Consider the following 23,942-nt stretch of genomic DNA (forward strand, 5'->3'; position numbering starts at 1 on the left):
GTGAACAGATGGATAATTAGATATGTGATAAAGCAAATAGAGCATTGCTAGAGAATCTAGGAGGTACCTATAAGGATGTTCACTTTAAAATTCTTTCAACTACTTACTAGTGAGTTAGGCAGGTGGAGGGACAGTGGGTGCCTCTCTAAGAATCATCAGGAGGAAGTACAGCATGCCTTGGGCCACAGTTGTCTGTGGCCTCATCTGCTTATGGGACATGATGAAGGCAGCTTAAGTCAAGGTCTCAAACTTGGCACTATTTACATTCTGGGTCAGGTAATTCTTGTTATATGGGTCAGTCCTGTGCCTTATAGAAAGTCTAGCATCACCCTGGCCTCTACTCACAAGATGCTTATAATATTCCTCCATGACAATACAATATATCTCCAGACATTGTCTGCTGTCCCCCATGGGGCAAAATCAAGCCCAGTCCTATTGAGAACCACTCATTTAAGGCAAGGAGCCAAGATGAAGCACCTTGGGAGATGTGAACCCTAAAATTCATAGATAAAATTTTCCTTTAAAGGAGCTTCCCAAAGAAGGAAAATCTAGCTTTCAAATAAGCCGATTAGGATAAAGTTTTGAAGAGAATGGCAGAAAATGAACCTAACTAGCTTCACTTCATCTAACTAGCTTACATATAACTATAACCATAGGGAATCTTTTTTTATATATAGTACTTAAGAGTCAATGATGTTAAAGGCCTGGTAAATGTTAACTGGTAGGAAAAAGAAGTGTACCCATGAAATACAGCTATACATACTCATGATACAGGCTTTGTCCCAGGGTCCCTAAGACACAGTATAAGTTGCTAAGAGATAATCATACTATGGCATCAGGGCATCAGGGAGGGATGGACTAGGATCTAAGCTAGTGGCATTCATATGTTGAGCCAGGACAGCATTCCTCTCTTGTTTCTAGAAAAAAAAAAAACAGGGGTTCAGAAAAGAGAGGTAAAGAGGTACTATACCTGGTAAGAGTAAAGCCTCATCACTGTATGAAGATAGGGGCCTAAGTAATGACTGAGATAAACGCCAAGTTCTATGAAATTTTGTATTTCACCTAGACCTGAAATTTTATGTAACTGGAGGCACTCTAGGACTTAAGGAACAAGCTAGATTCTGAACTCAGCCTTGGAACCCAGAGGTAAACAGGAGATACCATGTCATGGGTGAGATAAGCAGTGATGGTGATTCAGAATGGGTAGGCTTATCCTTAATGCTCCAACAGCACAACTCATGCAGCCTCATTAACCCAACAGAGTGAGTCAGGAGAGTCTAACACTCCCTGTCTGCCCAAAGAATCAAGCATCACAAGGTTTCGCAATGACCTTACTAAAACACTTAGGATATAATATTGTGTTTTGGGGGGAAAAGAGCACAAAACTTCATATACAGTGTGGCCTTACTTTGATATTATAGGAAGAAAATATAGAATTATAGCTAACTAGATATAAATATCAACAACTAGGAAACATCTTGTGGAAGGAAAGAGTGAGGATACGCTTTAAGATGTGGGATCAGAGAGGATCATGTGTGATGTTTATTCCTTTCTTCATACTTTCCTTTATCTTCTACATTTTGGGTAACAAGTAAGAAATACTTTTATAATAATTTGTTAGGTATTCTACAAAAAATTAGCTTTCTGTCTCAAACCAGGATGGGCCTAGGAATTAGGACAAATGTGAGGCCTTGTGAAAAAGCTTGAGGAAGACACGGCTTGAGGAAAGTGTGGGAAATGTGGTTTGCTCAATGGAAATGAACATACTCCTACATAAACTTAACAAGAATTTAGCATGTGTCATCAGAGTACTTTCCTCCTAACAGACAGCTATTTTGCAGTTTCATAATAGGAAGCAGCATGTTCTCTTCCTCCCCCCAGCCCACAACCAACTGCTCTCTGGGAAAAAAAATAAATCCTCAACTCTTTGGCCAATGTAAGTGTACTAGTATATTGGACTATGGAGTGCAAGTGTTTGTTTGGAATGATGGATGGTTGGACAATATAGCACAATCAGACAAGACCTGCCATCAATCACTTTAAATCAATGATAGAACTTGGGTGTGTTTTGTGCCATTTTCATTCATTCTAGTGCCCAGAGAGTTTCACAGAGCAACCTCACGACCTCACATGAGCAAAGAAAATGGCTTTTAAAGTTGTTTCCAGGCTCTATTCATCACTCATTCCTGGGTGAGATGCCAGGAAATAATTTTCCTAGTGTTTTTTCTTTTTCCTTCAACTCATCTTTCTCACTTCAAAGTTTGGATGAAGGACATGCACATGGGGGTGGGGGGACGGGAAGAGAACCCATCTGAGTGGGCTGGGTTGTCTGTTATTTAAATTAAATCTAGTTCTCAACATTATTCTTTTCTTTTCTTTTTCTTTTTTTTTTTTTTTTTTTTTTTTTTTTTAGTTTCTCTTACTCGCCAAATAATCTGATCAGAATTCCCTCCTGTCTTTCTGGAATGAAGTTGTTATTTAGTTATAATTTCCCCTTGGGTCATTCCAGAACACTTGATGCAGGGCACGCTAGTCATCAGTGCACACTGGACATTGCTGTTACATTCATTAGATGAGACCATCAGAAGCCTTCTCTACAATAATACACAGGTATTTTTCACTGGGACCCTCGAGGCCATCACTGTTAATGGTTAGTCCTCACCGTCAGAAGCTGTGAACCACCTCATAAGTGATATTGGCATCTCTCAGGGTTAAGCAAAACTACCTCTGGAGAGGTTGAGGAGATACCAAGTCACTTTCTTAGCCTCAGGAAAACTTTCAACATCCTAAAAACATCTCTCTTCTCCAAACCCCTTTGTAACACAACCTCATCAACTCAAAGCATTAGCTCAGTTCTCACACTCTCATCAATCCTCATCAAAGGTTCTGAAGCATAAAAGTCTTTTACTTGCCGAAACCGGTTTGGCTCAGTGGATAGAGCGTCGGCTTGCGGACTGAAAGGTCCCAGGTTCCATTCCGGTCAAGGGCATGTACCTGGGTTGCGGGCACATCCCCAGTAGGAGATGTGCAGGAGGCAGCTGATCGATGTTTCTCTCTCATCGATGTTTCTAGCTCTCTATCTCTCTCCCTTCCTCTCTGTAAAAAATCAATAAAATATATTTAAAAAAAAAAAAGTCTTTTACTTCACCTCGCATCCCCTTTCCTAGTCCTAGAAGTGAATGGGGAAGTAATGCCAACTTAGCCCTTTAGAAACACAGAGGTCAACTTCACCAATTTAGGACCAAGCTAGAGAAGATGGATAAAGCTAGTGTTTGTCTCATCTTACTACACATATTTTAAATACAGAGGTTTGCTAGAATTAGTGACATTTTTTTTATCCTCGACCCAGGATATGTTTATTGGAGAGAGAGAGAGAGAGAGAGAGAGAGAGAGAGAGAGAGAGAGAGAGAGAGAGAGAGAGAGAGAAACACTGATGTGTGAGGGAGAAACAAACATCAATTGCCTCTTGTACACACCCCAATTGGGGATCAAACCAGCAATGTGCCCTGACCAGGAATTGAACCAGCAACCTTTTGGTGTATGGGAGGATGCTCCAACCAACTTAGCCACCTGAAGCCACCTGGCCAGGGCCAGAATTAGTAACATTTTATTTCTTCTCATAATAAATGAACCCACCAAAAAATTCTTTTGATTTCCCATCTATTAGAAAAATACTTTAATATCCATCTTACAAAACTGTCTTATGAAGGCATACTGCAGACAAAATTTTATCATCATTTTGATATAATTCTATTTAATAATGAAAGTAATTTTGCACATTTTTTTAGAGTGTCAAGGTTTGATTCATACATACACACTACTCAATAAAAAGGGCAGTAGAATTGAGTGCTAAGGAACTAAGAAATAAGTAAGATTTAAGGTCTAAATATCATAGCTTACAGGCAAGCTGGAGTAAGGGAAAATTACTGGCCTGAGTCAAATCCCTGGTTTGAGTTAGATCCCTTACTAGATAAAGAGCTATCAGTAAGGCAACAAGCCTCTCTTTTGAGCTTCAGATTCCCAACATTTTGATGGAATGATTTGTGCTTTGGGGACTCTGCATAGATTAAAACATATTTCTCTTACAAATGTGTGTAATTCTACTCTTTTCACTTATCTATGACAAAAATCTTGTCTTTAATAACAGTTATAGAATAACCATAGTCTTCATTTTTTTTTACTATTATTATAGAGACCAAGGCAAATATGAATATCCTCAGTTAAATTACCTACACATATATATTTATATAGATGATGTGTGTGTGGGTCTTTTTAAATATATTTTATTGATTTTTTAACAGTGAAGAAGGGAGAGGGATAGAGAGTTAGAAACATCAATGGGAGAGAAACATCGATCAGCTGCCTCCCGCAAACCCCCCACTGCGGATGCACCTGCAACCAAGATACATGCCCTTGACCAGAATCGAACCCAGAACCCTTCAGTCCGCAGGCCAATGCTCTATTCACTGAGTCAAACCAGTTAGGGCAGTGTGTGTGTTTTATGTATGTGTATATATGTGTATAGATATGTAGGTATCCTAAATAATAAAAGCCTAATATGCAAATCAACCAAAAGCAGAACGAGCAGTCAATATGATGCACACTGACCACCAGGGGGTAGATGCTCAATGCAGGAGCTGCCCCCAGCTCAACACCCCAGGCCAGTCAAGATGGGTGCCAGCAGGGTCCTCCCCGATTACCCTGCCAGTAGCCTCGCAGAGGGAGGCAACCTGCTACTGTTGGGGGGTTGAGGCTGGCAAGTGAGCAATGCCAGGCCAGCCAAGGCGGGTGCCAGCAAGGGCCCCCAATCACCTTGCCAGTTGCCCCACAGATCAGCCCTGATCACCATCCAGGCCTAGGGACCCTACCCATGCATGAATTTCATGCACTGGGCCTCCAGTGTGTGTGTGTATGTGTATATGTGTGTGTGTGTGTGTGTATCTGTGTAAATGTGTACATACACATATGTATTTTTTTCATAGTGAAAAATGATAAATTTAAATATGATATTACCTTACTCAAAAGGCTCAACATGTATCTGTGGTATTGATTTTTTTTGAAAAAGGCTATCATCAATCGCCTCTTTATTGCATTAAAGACTAAAATGGGAAGATCTGTCTTTTCTTTTTTTTCTTTTTTTAAATATATTTTATTGATTTTTTACAGAGAGGAAGGGAGAGAGATAGAGAGTTAGAAACATCGATGCGAGAGAAACATCGATCAGCTGCCTCCTACACATCTCCTACTGGGGATGTGCCCGCAACCCAGGTACATGCCCTTGACCTTTCAGTCCACAGGCCGACGCTCTATCCACTGAGCCAAACCGGTTTCGGCAGATCTGTCTTTTCTATCACTATTCAAGTTGCAGTTAATCATGAATGTGAAGAATGCTGATTATTCCAATAGTGAGGTTAAATGTGTTCTTATTGTTAAAGTAATTAAAAAAGGAGACCACTAGACTGAGGTGGCTTAAGGCTTTGGCAGCCTATATAAGCAATCCAAACTCTAAACCAGAGCCATTCTGCTCGAATAAGCAAAAAATGATACTTTAAGAACAACCAATCCCAAACAGCCATACTGGCTTTTCCAAACAAAACATCTGCTCAAGCTATAACCAATTAGGAAATCTTACTTTGCTTCCCACCTTCTGTTCAAAAAACCTCATGTCTAGCTCCTGCTGGTGCAGTGCTCCTAACCACCTTTGGTTTGGCGCTGCCCAATTCAAACTGATAAGTGCTCAAATAAACCTTGAAAATGTTAATGTGCCTCAGTTTATCTTTTATCACATACTTAAAGAAAGAAAACACAGGCTAAATAGTTCAACCCTAAAATGCACTTAGGAGAAAGTGTGTGATCAGTAGAGGAAGGTGTTATATGTGACAGAGCAAACACACACCATATCCTTCTCAATCATAGTCCTTGGACGGGGTACAAGCATTGAACTTCCCATGTGCATAAGCTTCTTTAGTTGGAGTCTAGTGGCAGACGAGAACATTGTTCTGGAAGCAAGAAAATCAAGCAAAGTTTCACTCCTCCAGGGCAGACGGGCCAAGAATACCAAAGGAGAGCTATATTTTTATTTTTCCTGTTACAGCACAGATCTGTTGTTTGGCTACCAAATTACAGGTTGGGTCTGGTTCTCACATACTTTTGCTTTTCATATGCTGAACAGTAAGAGTAATAACAGGTTGCTTCTTTTACTTGTGGGATTTAGGTATTCCTCATCACAGAATTGGTCATTTTTCTAAGAAAACCTGCCAGTTTAAAGACTGGAGGTGTATGCTATTCATGTGGGGGTGGAAAACCCCATAAAAATGAGAGGTTTTGGCTAGAGAGTGGGTTCTAGTTACTTGTTCCCATGTTTAAATGACATGTTTATGAGTCATACCCTTATTATCTAATCCTAAAGCATCATCCAAAGATCACTATCATTTAAACGACTACTTCAGAGGAGGGTCCCTGGGAACTTTTACCAAGGAGAAAAATTATATATATCCATTCAGTTCTGAAGCAGATACTTTTTACTCTGTACACACTTTTCATTCATTTTTAAATGCTTCATTGATAATCTATAAAAGATAATTTTTAAAAGTTTAACAAAAAATGTCCAAATGCATAATGTCTTATATTATAAACAGAAGGCTAGTTAAACATAATATAACATATATTGAAGAAAATTCTACACAGATATTTCAAATTAGTATTTGAATCAGTCATTAATCAATTAGTATTTGAAACATTCATACAAATATTATTCCCTTCACTGTCTAGTTTATAGCTCTGCTGAGGTATTAGTGGGAAATGAAAAATGATTTATTGGGATAAGATTTTGGAAAAATTCTGGATTTAGAATTATCTGACAACTGAGAGGATTATAGGAACATTTTAATAAGAGATGCCTTATCACTCTGACCTAACTCAAAGCAATATTAGGGAACCACACAGGCCAACATGGGAAAGAACCTTGGAACTTTGACTCATCAGAGAATTTCTAAAGAACTCTTTTGGCAGACAGGGCCTATCTTGAGGACATCTGGGTTTCTTCAAGTGAAATCAATTCATTCTTTTTTTCCCCCCTTAAAACAAGAAAAAAGAGAGAACATAGGCGTTTCCTTGCTCTCCAGTCATTTATCTTGTATAGAGATTTTAAAAAATCAAATATTACTATTTATATCCCCCTAATAGCTGTAGAAGAAATACTATTAGTTTGCTTTATTAGAAGAGGAAATGGAAGAACACAGACTCCAAGTGATTGCTGCTAAGGAAAGAAGAGCAATTCAGCATAGCAATATTCTTTTCAGGATCCATTGCTACATCAAGAGGAGTGGGCAGCACTGAAGGCAACTCTATCCAGTCCTCAGAGGATGTGCGTCCTATCATAGCCACTTACAACCCTCCTGTCTATCGATGTGCTTGCTCCTGTAGCCTATTTATTAGTCCTAACACTTTCATTGCAAAATATTCTTGGTCTGTTGATGAAAAGGAGAAAGTCCAAGTTCATCCTGACCAAGAGAAAAACAACACAAATTGCTTGCCGTACTAAGTGCATAAATTATTCTATCTTGGGAATTGCATGGTTTATATAAAATTGGGATTTATTTATACAAGAGAAGAACCAATGTTAATAAACTATGTGTGATATGTTAACAAAATCTTTATTAATAAAATTTTATTAGAAGTAAGGATTCCGCCGAAGCCAGTTTGGCTCAGTGGATAGAGCGTCGGCCTGCGGACTGAAAGGTCCCAGGTTCGATTCCGGTCAAGGGCATGTACCTGGGTTGCGGGCACATCCCCAGTAGGAGATGTGCAGGAGGCAGCTGATCGATGTTTCTCTCTCATCGATGTTTCTAACTCTCTATCTCTCTCCCTTCCTCTCTGTAAAAAATCAATAAAATATATTTTTTAAAAAAAGAAGTAAGGATTCCATTTATAATCTATAAGTAATGATTTGGGTGGATATAACTAAAATCTAAAAAAAAAAAAATCAGACTGCAGGTAGGGTGGAATTATTGCCAATATCCTCAATAATAATGACTTTTTAATATTTTTAAAAATCTAAGTGTGCATATTTCACTCAACACTTAAGCAGCAAAGCAGAAAAGTTTTAAATAAACAAGAACACTCGATCTAAGCTGTGGTCAGTGCTTTGTTTGACTATGGTTTTGGATTATTCTTAGAAGTAATATAAATTTCAAGATTTCCATCTTTTTCTTTGACTATTTGTTAATTTAATAAAGTCATTTTTCTTTATCTCTCTTTTAAATGTCTTAGGACCACATTTTAAGTGAAAATTCATATTCTTGGCTTATTAGAAAACAGAATAAGGTTACGATTTTACTTGCAACCTTTCAAATACTTCTATCTTTTCTGACATTTTCTGAGTCTTTATTTTCACAAATAACTTGAAGTGATTGCTTCAAACTCACTCTAAAGCAAGCAGGTCATGTTAAACACCGGTTGGGGTTTAGTGACCTCTTATAGGAAGATACCGTTCCCAATGCTCTGTGCTTTGCAATGAGGTGATTAGCTGATCTTGTTGACCCAACATTCCGCTGCTTCATCAAGAGCAGATTTTGGTTTCTGAGGTTTTCCTTAAGCACCTGATGTCAAAGCTGCAGCAGAAGCAGCACACAGCAGCAAGAACTGCAGGTGTGCACTCTAAATCAATATGTCTTTACTTTCCCAGGACAACCTCCAGAGCATATTCTGGCTCACCGCACATCTGGCTTCTATTAATTGGTTGCTGAACTGAACATATGAAGATGCTGCATGTATAATTACATATTTACCAAGATGTCACAGAGTTTTATGGGGAAAATGTGAAGAAAGGAGTTATGTAGAGAATGGCAGTGACTCCTCAATGCTTGACCATAGTTTTCTCCATGAGGGTAGTGAACTAAAGTTTTCAAGGGTGGTAACCACAGAAACATCAAAGACAATTGATATAAGTTTCTCTTTGTGCCTGGATCATTGCACTAGCCTATTTTGACCTCCTCTGTCTATTCACTATTCAGTAGATCTTGGTAGATCCTAAGTGAGATGCCAACATTCCCCTGCTTAGCATCCCCCTTCCCATCTCCTGAAGAGTAAAATTCAAAAATTTTTCTGAGGGTCCAGAAGCCCTCTAATATCACCCCATCTTATCACTCTCACCAACCTAATCACTCAACTGCCTTGTGGCTTCTCTTTTTTTTTATTTTTGGCTCACTCCTCTCATGCTACATTGGCCTTGATTTTTCATGAAGACACCAGCCACACTCCTACCCCTGGGATTCTGAACTTGGAGTTGGCTTTATGTGCACACATCCCCACTTATCCCTATGACTCATTTCCTCACTTTTCTCAAATCTTTGTTCAAGTATCTTCTTAGCAAGGCCATCAGTAGCCTCTCTTTTTAAAACTGCAGTTCTCATACAATTATCTGCACCCCTTCCTGTCTCACCCCCCCCCATTGTATGTACTGCCTTGTAATATTCCACTTAATTTACTTTTTCATCTTATCCATAATCCATCTTCTCCCCCTAGAATATAAGCCTATAAGCCCCCTGTGGATAAAGCTTTCTGTCTGTTTCATTCATTTTTGCGGACAGTGCCTGGCATGTAGTATGTGCTCAGAACATTGCACCCTTCAAGCAGTCCATAAGAATTTTATTAAGGACCCGAGGTATCTAAATTAGCTGCCTGCTTGTTAGAGTGGGAACACGCCTAATCACCTGTTTAATCTGTGAACCAATAAGTGCTTCAGAAAAAAAATTCTGCATCCTACAGCCAAAGACCACACCCTAAAGTTAACCCTCCACCTAAACATTGTATACCATAAGTCACAACAATAAGAAAAAATGGAAGACACAGTGAAATTCAGGCTGGTGAGTACTCTTTTATGTACTCACCAAAAGAGTATCCATAAAAAACTTATATATAGTGTATTTACTTGGTTGCTATAATGCATTAATTCAGAAAGTTGTGACAGTTATAAGTAAATGGAGACATGAAGTATATGTTAAAGCCAAACAGAACCATGAATGTTTATGTTTTAACTGTATTAGTAGCAATCATCTTGCCAAAAGCAAACAAAAATTATTTTACTAATATTATTTCTGGTTTTAAAAATATGTACTTTATTGTAAACCAAAAGTTCAAAGATACTATAGTTCTGTCCAATTAGGTAGATTTGGAAATTTTCTTTAAAAATATGTTACAATACTCTTGTCATTAGCAATCAAGTAATCTTGACTTTTTTAAAAAAGCAATAAGCCTTTAAGAAATACAAAAGCTAATTAAAAATGAAAACTTAGTCATCTAGGCAAACAACAGACCGGAATCAGTCCATACTACTTACTATAACTGATAATGCACTAAACTCTGGTCTAAAATGATATCTTTTCAATTACATTTTTTAAAAGTCCTCCCAGCTGCAGAAACCTCACATGCTCTTTCCTACCATACTGGGTTGATTTATTCTCTGAAGTTGGTCAACTTTTCACGTATGTAAGGCTACATCATACAAACCTTTATTTAGAAACTCATTAGTGCTTAAGTTAATGAATCTCCAGTTATCCATGCTTTGAAACCCTGGAGATTCCAAACCTCAAAAAATAAAACAAAGGCATTTTTAGGAGGAATGTAAGATAAAGCTTTCAGTGAGCACTCTGTCCTATGAGACATTAATTTAGCAACTAGAAGAATATAAAATCTATAGTCAAAACAGCATAATGGGCAGCAGGGAAAGGGAGTAAATTAAAAACAAAAACAAAATAAAACAAAAAAACCCACCTCGTCTTATTGAGTTCCCTAATAGAAAACTGCAGGAATTCTGTAAAACACTCAAATACTCTTTAGAAGTCAAAAAAGAAAGAGCAGCTGGTCATTGAGCATATTTTTTTCCCCAATTCCCTCTTATTTATTCATTCCTGTAACCTCATATTTTTCTCTTCCTCATATTTTTTGTTCTTTGCATCTGTGTATTTCACAACAAACTCTGTGTTTTACTTTTCTGCTCTCTTCTTTAATTCCATTGTTCCTGTCCCTCATCTTGCACAAAAAGAAGTTGAAGATACAGTTGGACTAGCAGGGGCAGGAGGCAGAATCCAAATCGGCTTGGTTTCATTCAAGTACGTTCCCAAATAAACCCAGACTCTTAGGAAACATAAAAATCTAGGGATGGAAGCACAGTGCACTGCTATGTCTTCTTAGAACAACACCCATGCATTTTTGCCCTATCATGCCCTTGTTATGTGGCAAGACTGGCTCCTGGGGAGTTAAGAACTAAGAACAGGAATAGGACACTAATATGTCAGGAAGTTCTGGATGACTATATTTTGAGGAATAATGTAGGAGAAACTGCTGGGAATAATGATAGGACTTAAAATAGCAATAATTCCTAAATGACTTTATCAGGTAGTGACCAATTTCTATCATGTGTTGATGTCAATTGAGCACATGGATATTCCCTAGAGAAAAAAAGAAATGAGATTCCGGACCTGCCTTTTTTTTTTTGCAATTAATTTCAACTACATACCACTTCCCAGCTCAGCTATAGAGCATACTGGAAATGTCAAGAGGCCAAGCAACAGGAAGCACATTCCATATAATCATTCTACTCTCATGTTTAATGTGGAAATAGGACAGTCCTCAATAGCATGACACTCCTGAATGGATTTGAAATACAAAATGCCACAAAAGAGTTAAGGAACAAATTATATAGACTAAAACCCAAGAAAAATTTACAGGAACCCCCTTAAAGTGCATGGAGTGTTAATTAACATTTAAGGTAGAATTGAAATGTATTTTATTAGAAAGCCAGGATCATGAGCACCTCATTATTGTCTAGCCACCAGCCACTACCTCTCACTTCTTCTCTCTCCATTTTCACTCCACATGAGGTCGTTGGAGGACAGATATATGTGAAGTGGATATGGCTAAGCAAGTAAATGTTCTTCATTTATTTGATACAGTGGAAAAATCCCCCAAAACCTAGGTAGACCAGAAGATGATACCTCTCCCCTAAGCTATGGATGGGCTTAAGTCGAGTACAGTCTAATGGATTAATAGACCCATTTTTTCCAACTCACTACAGACCTGAAATTGGTGACTCTTGTCTGTAACAGGTCATATGTGTTCTGGCCATCAGTGTATAATTGAAAATATGAAATTATTTGCAAACATTTAAAAATCAGGATTTTGAATTTTAAGACCCAGATTGCTGTTTATCTGGAAAAAAAAAAGATGCAGACCACTGGAAATATGTACATATTATATATGGGACCATTTACCCAGAGCTAAAGCTTAGTTGCTCTGTTCATGAGGCAAAACTTCCAGTCTCTGCCACTCATTGCTGTGTCTCTTATGTCAGATTTGCTTTGCCATTTTTATCACCTGCCTGGCATTAGATTTGAGACATTTTATCTAAATTCTCCATCTGAGTCTTGACCTTCTTTATTTAATTACTAGAGGCCCAGTGCATGAAATTCGTGCACAAGTAGGATCTCTAGTGTCTGCTGGCTGCCGCCTGGGTCTCCCCGCCCCCAGCCACCTGCCACTGCCACTGGCCAGGGCAGGGATAGCTGGGGGGAGGGGCCACGGGCAGTTGGCCGGCTGGCACCACCCCCTGGTTGAACTCCTGGTCGAGGGGACAATTTGTGTATTAGACTTTTATTATATAAGATTTTTAATTTAAATTTATTGTTGAAAGTATTATAGATGTCCCCTTTTCCCCCATTGACCATTGACCACCCCCCCTCCAACCCATCCCCACCCTCTTTCCAAGCTTCACCACTCTGTTGTCTGTGTACGTGAGTTATGCATATTTGCATATATATTCTTTGGTTAATCTCTTGGCGGGGAGGGAGGGGGGGTGCTTCTCTCTAAAATTCTTTAGTCTGTTGCATGCTTCCATGTCTCTGACCTTCTATATCTGAAAGCATCAATGGCAAGAAATAATGAATTCAGAAAGAAGGGGAAGTAAGAGTTTCTTACTCAATAAGAACAATCTGATTGCTCCACTCAGGCTCCCTTAAATCCCCTCAAAGAATGTTCCAGTCTAAACTGGGAAGAGGAACGACAAGAGCTCCAAAAAGATCAGAAAGAGAGGGAGGGAGGGGGGAGATAGAAGGGGGAGAGTGAGAGAGAGAGGTACATCACTATGTTAGTATCATAAATGTTTTTGACTGTCAACAGTGATGCATAAATTAAAATTAAAAAAACACACTTTCCCTTGGGAATTAAGAGCAGAAAAGCATAAGAAGGTGAGAGGAGGATCTGAAGCTTCAGGCAGGGGACTCAGCTTATATATGGATATTCACTGGAATATATTTGAGAAGCTAATGAAGCGTATATGTGTACGAAGTATAAGACTCCAGCACCTTACCAGCAAGAGTTCTTTTCAAGATCCTGTACCTATTTTTGTATTTGTAATTTTGTATTCTTTTTTTTTTTCTCAAGGAGGATCCCCCAAATTGCATACATTTCATGCCTCAGAAACCTACATCCACCTCTGCCCTTATCTTGCCTTTTGAATGCCTTGACCAAACTTATCAGTCCAAGGAATAAAATGAAAAACACCCATAGGTATTTGACAAAATGCCATGTGTATGTGTGTGTCTGTGACTAAGCCAAGCCATTTAAGAAAAGGAGAAAATCCAATAGTCACAAACCCGTATTTTATAGAAGGGGAATGTCTCAGAAATTGCTTATTTTGTGATGTGGTGCTGGCAGCAGGTGGCAGAGGAGGCGCTGCCAGCCCCAAAGGGCCTTGAAGAGAGCGGGACCACAGGGGGATGGTAAAGCAGGTGAGTGGGTGGCAGACAGGTCAAGGTGGGGACCAGCAGGGACCTAATCGCCTAGCCCATCACCCCACAGACAGTGACCAGATGCTGGCAGGCCCTGATCGCCAGATTGGGGCTGGGCGTTGGGCTGAGACCAGGAGCTAGGGGTGGGTGGTGGAGACCAACCTCCTGCAGCACCTGGCAGGGGGCTGTGAGCTCTCACTGGCTACCTGTGGATAGGGGTGATGGGGCGGAAGGTGCGGTGAGAGTGCAGGGTGTCCGCCAAGCCCACTCTCACTCCCTCTATTACCCTTCCCCTGGGAGGCCAGTGCTCATGTGCCGGGGAAGCCCCCATGCTCAGGTAGTGGGCGCCTGCGAGGAGCTGACCTGCACCCATGCAGCCTCTTCCTGGTGAGCCGGCCCACAGCTGCCAGAACCACAGGGGCTGGTCGGGCTCCCCATGGGTTTGCACAGGAGCAGGTCTGTCAGGCCAGCTGGGAGAGAACACACTGCCCACCTGGCTTCCGTGCAGTGCCAGTAGGCAGCCCAGAGGCCCATGCTGCATCCTGGCCCGCAGCATCCCCCCGTGCTCACCGCATCTCTGTGTGTGGACTCGGGCGCCATGACTCAGGTGGAGGGGAGTGTGCAGAGGGGGGGACCTCGAGGGCCCAGGTGCTGCCCAGGGCCCAGAAGTCAGCAGGGACCTGCCCTTCCACGCCAGACGCTTGGGCTTTGATTGCTAGCCATGCCTAGGGACAGTACCCATGAACGAATTTTGTGCACCAGACCTCTAGTGTCTAATATAATCACTTATTCTTTTCATCATTATAATATCATCTTATACAAAAAAATGTAGGTAATAAGATATTGACAGGGTTTACTCTGTAATGACATCTAAAAATATGGTGAGCAAAATAGGTCCAGAGGCATGAATGCATGGAACAGTCTGACAGATCTTAGAGGAGAGGAGGATGGGGGATAACAGGAAGAGATTAACCAGAGAACTCATACCAGTATACAGATATGCATAACCCATGGGCACAGACAATAGTGGGGTGAAGCCCTGGGGTGGGACAGGGACTGGGTGGTGGGGGATTAAGGAAAGGAAAGCGGGGACATCTGTAAAACGTTTAACAATAAAGAATAAATAAAAAATAAAAATACATTTTCATCCTTTAAAATCAGAGACATACATTTGACATAGAATCACTGTGTGAGCTATTGTGGCTAAATTATACCAAATTGCACAGGGAAACTTGTATCTGGGAGTTTTAAGTATCTCCAGCTTCTTCTCGGCTCAGTGCCTTTCATTCCAAAGTCAAGTATTCTGGATAGAAATAGAGAAATTCACTTTATTTCAATGTGCAAATTTAAAATCAAGCATGGAGCAACAGGCTGACATAAGGGAATTCCATCTGTCATTAGGAAATTAAGATATAATTCATAATAATATACTAGAATTTGATAATACACTACCCTTACACCCCATACTACAGATTTTTCAGGTGGCTGATATTGATTTAATGCAAGGTCATTCTGAAGCTATCAATGAATCCCTTTGAACTGGGTCCAAAAGAAGCAATTATATCAAATGCCCAAACATTATAGACAACATTCTAATAAGATTCCTTTTCTAACATTATATATATATAATTTGTTCTTTATTTTATTTTACTTTTCTTTTTAGATTTGTTTTAAGTCATGATTTGGCAAATCTGTCAATAAAGATACCAGGGCCACATTTATAAAGTGGTAGGTGAAATAAATATGAAATGAGAAATGTGTTCTACTATAAGTGACTTGACTTTTTCTTTTTGAAAAAAAATATATTTTATTGATTTTTTTACAGAGAGGAAGAGAGAGGGATAGAGAGTTAGAAACATTGATGAGAGAGAAACATCGATCAGCTGCCTCTTGCACACCTCCTACTGGAGATGTGCCCACAACCAAGGTACATGCCCTTGGCCGGAATCGAACCTGGGACCTTTCAGTCCACAGGCTGATGCTTTATCCACTGAGACGAACTGGTTAGGACAATTGACTATTTTTGCCAGATAAACCGCATAGTATATTTTCAATAATACAATCAGACCTATTTCTATGTATTTAGATTTTTCCTAAGTTTAAAAAATTTCCTAAGTCAAAAAATTTAAATTTATGGCTCTCACCAAAAACAAAATTGTATTTGTAGCAATTAAACAAAAAACAAAAAAAGCACATACAAAATAATTTCTATATAAGATCTCTGGTTTTGCACACACACACACACACCAAGCTCTTCTTGTGACTACTGTCTCCTCAAATCTTTTTCAATAGAAATATATGTGTAAGAAGAAAATGGCAGAGGCATTAAGATAAATGGAAAGTGTTTGTATGTGCATGTGTTGTGTGTGTGTGTGTGTGTGTTTTCTTCTTCCTAATAGTGCCACCTATTACCCAGATTTTCATCAATCTCTGGTTATGGTTTGGGGGTAGAGTAAATGAATTAAAAATAGTGTATTAGATTCTTACCTTATTACGTTTTTTGGTTGTTGTTCTGGTTTGGTTGGTTTTGCTCTTATAGAGAAAAGTTGTTGTTGTTTTTTAAGTACTAAAATGTTTCCTGCTTAGGAAACTATGTCTTTAATTGTCAACATTTGAATGAATTTAGTAGTATCAATACCTTCAGAAATTTAAAAAAGGGATTTCAAAAATACTAGTGTTACTTTAAAGAAAGGGCAGAAACCCAGTCTTCGGGTATATCAAGAATTTGTCTTTGTCCAATTGTCTTAGAGGAGCTATTTTTTCTCTTTTTTTTCCTGAGGTAATGAAATATTTAAATAACTGCTACTTGGCAGAAACACTTATTCCCACAGTATTTCTTGCCAAAATGAAAGAAGAAAGTTCCAAATATCAAGCAAGACACGCTGTATTTGCGAGATTATAAGCTTGATTTTTTACATGATCTCTCTTTTAAAATAAAGTAAAATAAAACAGAGTAAATTAAATTATTGGAGGGGTGTAAATCCAAAAGCTTTTTGTGAAATGATACAACCACTTTCAATTGATGACAAAAATTGAAAATAAAAAAGGATATAGCAAGAAACAATCTTCCTCTGACACTGAATGGATCAGATAACACAATCATTTTTTCCAGTTCCAATATTTTTCAATTTTTAAAAGGAACACAAAAGTTAGGACAACATGACCCATAACTTGCTAATATCAAAATAAAATTAAATGTGTAAAAAGTTTTCCTCAAGGCAACCAAAAAAAAAAAAAGAAAGAAAGAAAGAAAAAGAAAACAAAAGAAAGAAAATCTAGGTCAAAAATAATGTGTGCTCATTGGGCCTTGTTTTGTGAAAGGAAATTCTCTACCAAGAAAAGAAGTAATTACATTCTATGCAAGTTTCATTTTTGTAAACATCAACTTGGCAAATGTACATTTACTTTTCTTCTCCAGGATTCACTTTATAAAATTTAAGGAAGAACTCATTTCAATAAGGTTCCTCCATTTAATTATTGCATCCAAAATTTATTTAAAAAAGAAAACAAAAACATTTGTGAGCCATGGGGACTTGTGGTAATACAGGTACAGTGAAACCAGGAGGATCTGCTGATTCCAGATGGAGTGGATATATTCCCATGGCACCCATTACTTGCCAAATGTTTCGTAAAGCAAACACATGACCTAAAAGATTTTGCAAGTGTGGGGTCTTCGAAAAAAAAAAAAAAAGGTACAGACTTGCAAAAAAAAATCCTGTTCTTATTTAAAAGTCATTTCTTAATTCCTAACCATAAGTTGTTTTTAAAAACACACACACTTTTAATAATTTTCAGCTGTCATGCCCACTTTAGTGAGTCTACATGTGTGGGTACTCCATAAAATCTCAGTAGTGGTGGCAGATGTCCCCTTTGAAATATTTCATCTGTTGCTGGGGGTGGGAGATTGTCAGTTTGGTGCCACGAACACCATTTCTTCTAAAAGCTCTGATTTGGGACAGCCCCTTTAGAGCAAACGTAGCATTGCTTGATGTCACTCAAATGGGTGGTATGAAAAGTGAAGAAACATATGACTATGCCAAGATGAAAACAGGAATTTTAACTAATAACATATTGGTGAGGCCCCTTACAATAGTGAAAGAACTGTTGTAAAAAAAATCAGTAATTATTATAATTAAGACTTGGCTATGGAGAGTAAAAAATTATATCTGTTGTTTGAAATGATCAAACCTTATATTCATGAAAGTCCACCCACTCCAAAGAAGATTCACCCTGTTGGTGGAGTCCCAGGTCACCTCTTCCTTCCCTGCATTCCTCTAGCAGGATCACACTGTACAGAATATTTTACACTTAGTTTTAAAGTGTCTTCCTGTGTCCTTGAGAAGTTTATTTGTTTAGGAGTTTATACTTATTATTAATTACTTCATATTCTTCCTTTTTCAAGATAATTGTTGCGCTGAATGGTAATAAATATTAATTGACATAAATATAAAGAGTTGATATAAATAATAAATTTATTAAACAATAAATATTTAGTTGACTCATTCATTCATTCGGAAATTTTTACTATGCACCTACTATTGGTTAGGTTAAAAAGATGTCATGGTCCTTTGCCCTCAGGTAGTGCACATATTCCAGTAGAGTAAGAGAATGAAGCCAATCACAGAAACGTAACACTACGGCCAGTGATGAGTGTCGTAAAGGCATAACATCAGATGCTTTCAAGGGATCCAATGTTAATTGTGCAGTGGGGTGGGGCAAAGTTTTCCAAGGAACTAACACTTCATTTTAAGCCCAAGGGGTAACTAGGAATTATCATAGAAAGAGGGAATAAAAACATCTTCGGAAGAGAAAAGTGCAGGTTAGTTTTATGAACTGAAATAAGACCAGTGTGAGAGTAATACATTCAGGGGGGATGAGAGAAGATTCTAGAAAAGTTAGTAAGGGCCTTGTCATGTAGATCCTCATGGTCTATGGTGAGAATTTTGCACATTTTTGCTGCATAAACTGTGAAGCCATTCATAATTGTCAGAGTAATCTGATAAGATTTATCTGCTAAGAAAATGATTCTTACTGCAGAGTTAATAATGGATTAGAAAGAACAAATGTAAAGATGAAGAGATCAGAGAGAAAAATATTTCATTAATCCAAGTGAGCAATGACATAGACGTGAATTAGGGTAAATGACTGCAGAGGCCATGGAAAGAGATGGACAAACGAGGTATATTTGGAAAGTCAAATCTTTAAGGCTTGATGATTTTTTTTTATATACAGTTGAGAGAGAAAGGAATAAAAAATAGCATCCAGGCTTCTAGCTTAAACAGCTATGTAGACAATGGTATCATTTCCCGAGATGGGAAAATAAGAGTCAGAGAGTGAGGCTACATGGAGGAGGAATGGGAATCAATAATTAGCTTCTGATATTGTTTCAACTGCCCCTGATGTATCAAAGTGGAGGTGTTGATAAGCAGCTGGATAGCACATCTGGAACTCAGGAGAGAGATTTTTTTGGAGAAGACAGTTTGGGAGTCATCAACCTACAAAGAGCAGTTGGAGAACATGACTTAAAGATCTCACCTAGGGAGAAAATAGGTAGAAGAGGGCCCAGGACGGAACCTAGAAGAAAAAAAGAAAAAGAGACTGAGAAAGAAGAGATAAAGGGAAAGCAGTGAGTTAAATGTGAAGAAAGCCAGGAGAAGAGAGTCCAAAGGAGGCCTTGCCTATTGACTGCTCCTTGTAAGAACCTGCTCAATCACCACTTACTGCCTTCCACTCAAAGTGTTTGCCTTGGGTCATTCCAGTTTAGTTTGTGCTTAGGAGAGTTTGGTTTCTCTGTCACTACTGTCTGCATTTGCTATGCCATTTTCCTACAGTTTGGCATCACATGAGCTGCTGTGGAAAAGACTTACATATTACTTTGCAAAATGGCATGACTTAAAAAAGAAATTCTTATATGCCTGGTAAACTATATTTTCAGATCTGGCCATCTTAAACATTTTTTCATATGTCTATTGGTCATCTGTATGTCCACTTTGGAGTAGTGTCTATTCAAGTAATTTGCTATTTTGAAAAAAATATTTTTTATTGATTTCAGAGAGAGGAAAGTAGAGAGGGAGATATATAGATTAACATCACTGAGAGAGAAACATTGATCAGTTGTCTTCTGCACACCACCTACTGGGGATCGAGCCTGCAACCCTAGCATGTACCCCAACTGGGAATTGAACCAGAGGTGTATGGGCTGATGCCCAACCAACTGAGCCACACCAGCTGGGCTCTTTGGCCCATTATTTAATTGGATTGCTTATTTTTTTTGTATTGAGTTGTATGAGTTCTTTATAAATTTTGGATATTAACCCCTTATCCGATGTATCATTAGAAAATATGTTCGCCCATTCAGTGGATTGTCTTTTCATTTTGTTGATGGTTTCCTTTATTGTAGAAAAACTTTTTAGTTTAATGTAGTCGCATTTATTAATATTATATTTTAAAAATTAAACATTAATTAACCCTAAAGCAATTCTACCCACAAAGACATACACCTACACAGTATATCTTTATGTATGTGTATTTATGTGTATATCTATATCTATATCTACACATTGATATATATATATATATATATATATATATATATATATATATCCAATATGTTACCAATATAAATTCTTGTATGCTGCTTCCACAATTGTACCAGAATATTCAGATCATAGTTATATAATGGAATATAATACAGCAGAGAAAATTAAAATGACAGAACTACTTCTAAGCACAACAGAATAGATAAATTTTACAAACATAATGTTAACTGGGAAAAAGCAAATTCCAGAAAAGTAGAATTGCATGTCATCCTTTCTATAATCTTTTAAAACAGGCGATAACATATTTAGCCATTTACATATGTGTCAAAAACAAACAAGTAAATAAATAACAAACAACCACAAACACAACATTAAGAATAGTGTCTTCCAGTGGTTCTCAACCTTGGCTGTACATTAGAATCACCTGGGAATCTTTTTAAAATCCTGATTTCTGGGCCTCATCCTCTGGAAATTCTGTTTCTTTGTTATGGGGTGGGGCCACAACATTAGCAACAAAGAAACAGAATTTCTGGAGGATGAGGCCCAGAAATCAGGATTTTAAAAAGATTCCCAGGTGATTCTAATCCAAGGTTGAGAACCACTGCCTAAGGTGAAGCAGAGGGGTGGTACAGGAAAGTTCAGGGATGAGTTATGGGTAAGGGGGAGAGATCAACCAATAGACAGAGACACCAGGGGATGAGGGCATGAGTGGGGGGTAGGGGGACAATAGGGGGATAAGGACACATATGTAATACCTTAATCAATAAAGAGATAGAAAAAAGAGATGGGAAAACAACAACAACAAAAAGATCAGGAAAAAATTGAGTGAAAAGAGGTACTATTCATAGTTAAACCTGGATAATAGTAGTCAACAGAGACTTTCTCAGGCAAACTGTAACATTAGGTCACCTTACTTATTGAAAACCCTTCAGTTCTTAGGTTGACTGGCTAGTTCATGGGAATACCTTCTATTTTAATTAATTAGTTAATTAATATAAATTAAAGAGGGCTATTAATGACCAATGATTTTAAGGTGTCATTAATCAAGGATTTATGATTGATTCAATTTGCGAATCGCCTGAGTTTTTTCAATATAAATGCTTTGTCAAATTTAAATTGTTAATTATTTAGAGGGACAGGCCTTAAAATTTATAATTAGGGGAATGGTTGAGAAGGATGTAAGAGGACAACCAATTCCTAAAAGATAGTCACATTCAGAAAAGGAGATGAAAGGGAAAATATTTAACATTACCTATTTCTACTTGCTCCTCTCCCCCAAGATCTTGAGGGTCAAAGATCACACTGAAACAAATAGAATGAATCAGCTGAGTATTTGATTCTATGCCTGACCAAGGTTGGCCTGAAAACTTAGGAAACCTTGGGTGTTCAGATGGATTCAAGTTCTACCTTATACTATCCCCACCTAATTGGATGCTACAAAATAGTTGGAATTGCTTTGCAATTGTCTTTTGGTAGCGATGGGAGTTTTGAAATTCAGTTGGGTCTTCAGGTTTACATGGAATTTTATTTAAAATATTAAACCACCAATAATAACAAAAGAAAAACCAGTTCAAATATGTTCTAGCCATGGCCCAGGAGCAGGGTGCTACAGCCTCCTGGCTGTACTGGCATAACCTTTCAGCTGCTGGGTCATAAAGAGAGCCTGGTGATTTCCCAGGAGGAGCCACTATAGTTAGAGTGGAAGCGATGACCCCCTAACACCTGAGTTGTGGCTAGTAACTGAGTAATCATGTGAGTGGGTCAATATTTTAAAAAGTAGAGGTGGATGAAGGATTTTAAAAACTGGAGGTGAATAAAGGATATTTTTGGACTAAAATGTATATAATTTTGAGTATATAAATGAAGAAAGTGAATATAAATTGCCTTGCTTTCCCAAATAAAAAAGGAAAATAAAACAATCATTACTAGCGCCTCTCCCAGGACCCTGGAAGCTTAAGTATTATTAGTTTTATGAAAATCCACCTTTGGTTATGGCTATCCTGGAGCATCCCAGCTGAGTATCTGCTTTAAGTCCACACTTCATGTTCCAGACCGTACAACTTCTCAAACTGGACCAGACTACATCAAGAACTGCCACTGTTGCCCTGGCTGGTTTGGCTCGGTGGATGGAGCATCGGCCTGCGGACTGAGGGGTCCGGGGTTTGGTTCCGGTCAGGGGCATGTGCCTTGGTTGCCGGCATATCTCCAGTAGAGAGTGTGCAGGAGGCAGCTGATCGATGTTCCTTTCTCATTGATGTTTCTGACTCTCTATCCCTCGCCCTTCCTCTCTCTAGGAAAATCAATGGAATGTATTGAAGAAAAAAAAAAAAGAACTGCCACTGTTGATGACAATGCCGGAGCAGACAAAGTGGTGCATTTGGTTGCTGCTGTTTAGTTTGTACATGATTCAATTGCAAATTCACTTTGACTCGCTTCATTATAATTCCAAGCTTCAGAAAATACCAAAGAAGTACCTAAAATATTTTCAGCATCATTATAGTGTAATATGAAGCAACTTTGGAATCACTTCCATCACCATAATATTCCCTTTACACCAATCCCTAAAACACAGTGAGGCATATGATACACATTTGTTGTTTGGATAAACCCAGCTATACCTCTTTAAATTCATCTTTAAAGTGGAGAAGGTAATAAAACAGAAGGCCGCTATAAGGATTACTGAGAAAAGACCAACAAATTCACATGATAGACGCTCAAAACTGTTACTGCCTTCCCTTTCTTCCAGAATACAATTAAAGAACGTGATGTGGTAGGCCCATAAGAAAAAAATGGGTTTTCTCTACTAAAGCAGAATGCAGAACCCAAATAACTAGGTTTCCCTACCATGCAGAATGTTCTAATTAACCCAGTGTCAACATCTTGACTAAGTCTCTATCCCTGTGATTCACACTAAATGTTATTAAAGATTGTGAATTCATATTGATATTGAATTGAGCACACAAAGGAGTGTGATCTCTATATGATGTCTTTAAAGAAAGAAATCACAGCAATTAGTTCCATCTAATAGAAAAATGGAAGACAAGACTGGTAGGAGAATACCCAAATTATAAATATGTTTGTCATAAATAATTTCTGGAATAAGATAGATTATATTTAAAGGAGAGTCAATTAAATTAAGGAAAATCAAAAGATATGGGAGAAAAAAAAGCTAAGTAAACTACCTGTGGTTACTAGTACCATTACTATTGTTAATGATAACTGGAAATTATGTCATCACTGGATAATGTGTAAGTTCTTATGTCATATATATATAACAAACACATTAATATTCGTTAAATGTTTGAACATGTTAACAATATATGATAACCTTTTTCTTTTTAGAAATTAGCTCATGGGTGTCCAAAGTTTTATATTTCATAGTTTCATCATTGCTATTTAATTTTAACTACTATCTTAAGTTATTCCAATTCATACATCTGGTATAGAAATTTTTATATAAAGGCTTTTATTTTCAATCATATTTTATTCACTTTCTGAACACTATTTTTTATATTCTTAATTATGAACAAAGAGATCCTGAAAAGTAAATCCATTTCCACTTCTAGCTACATTTCAAAATACAGAATATTGAGTCTCCATGGATACTCAACCTCAG

The sequence above is a fragment of the Myotis myotis genome, unplaced genomic scaffold (genome assembly GCF_014108235.1).
Source record: "Myotis myotis isolate mMyoMyo1 unplaced genomic scaffold, mMyoMyo1.p scaffold_m19_p_8, whole genome shotgun sequence".
Lineage (NCBI taxonomy): Eukaryota > Metazoa > Chordata > Mammalia > Chiroptera > Vespertilionidae > Myotis > Myotis myotis.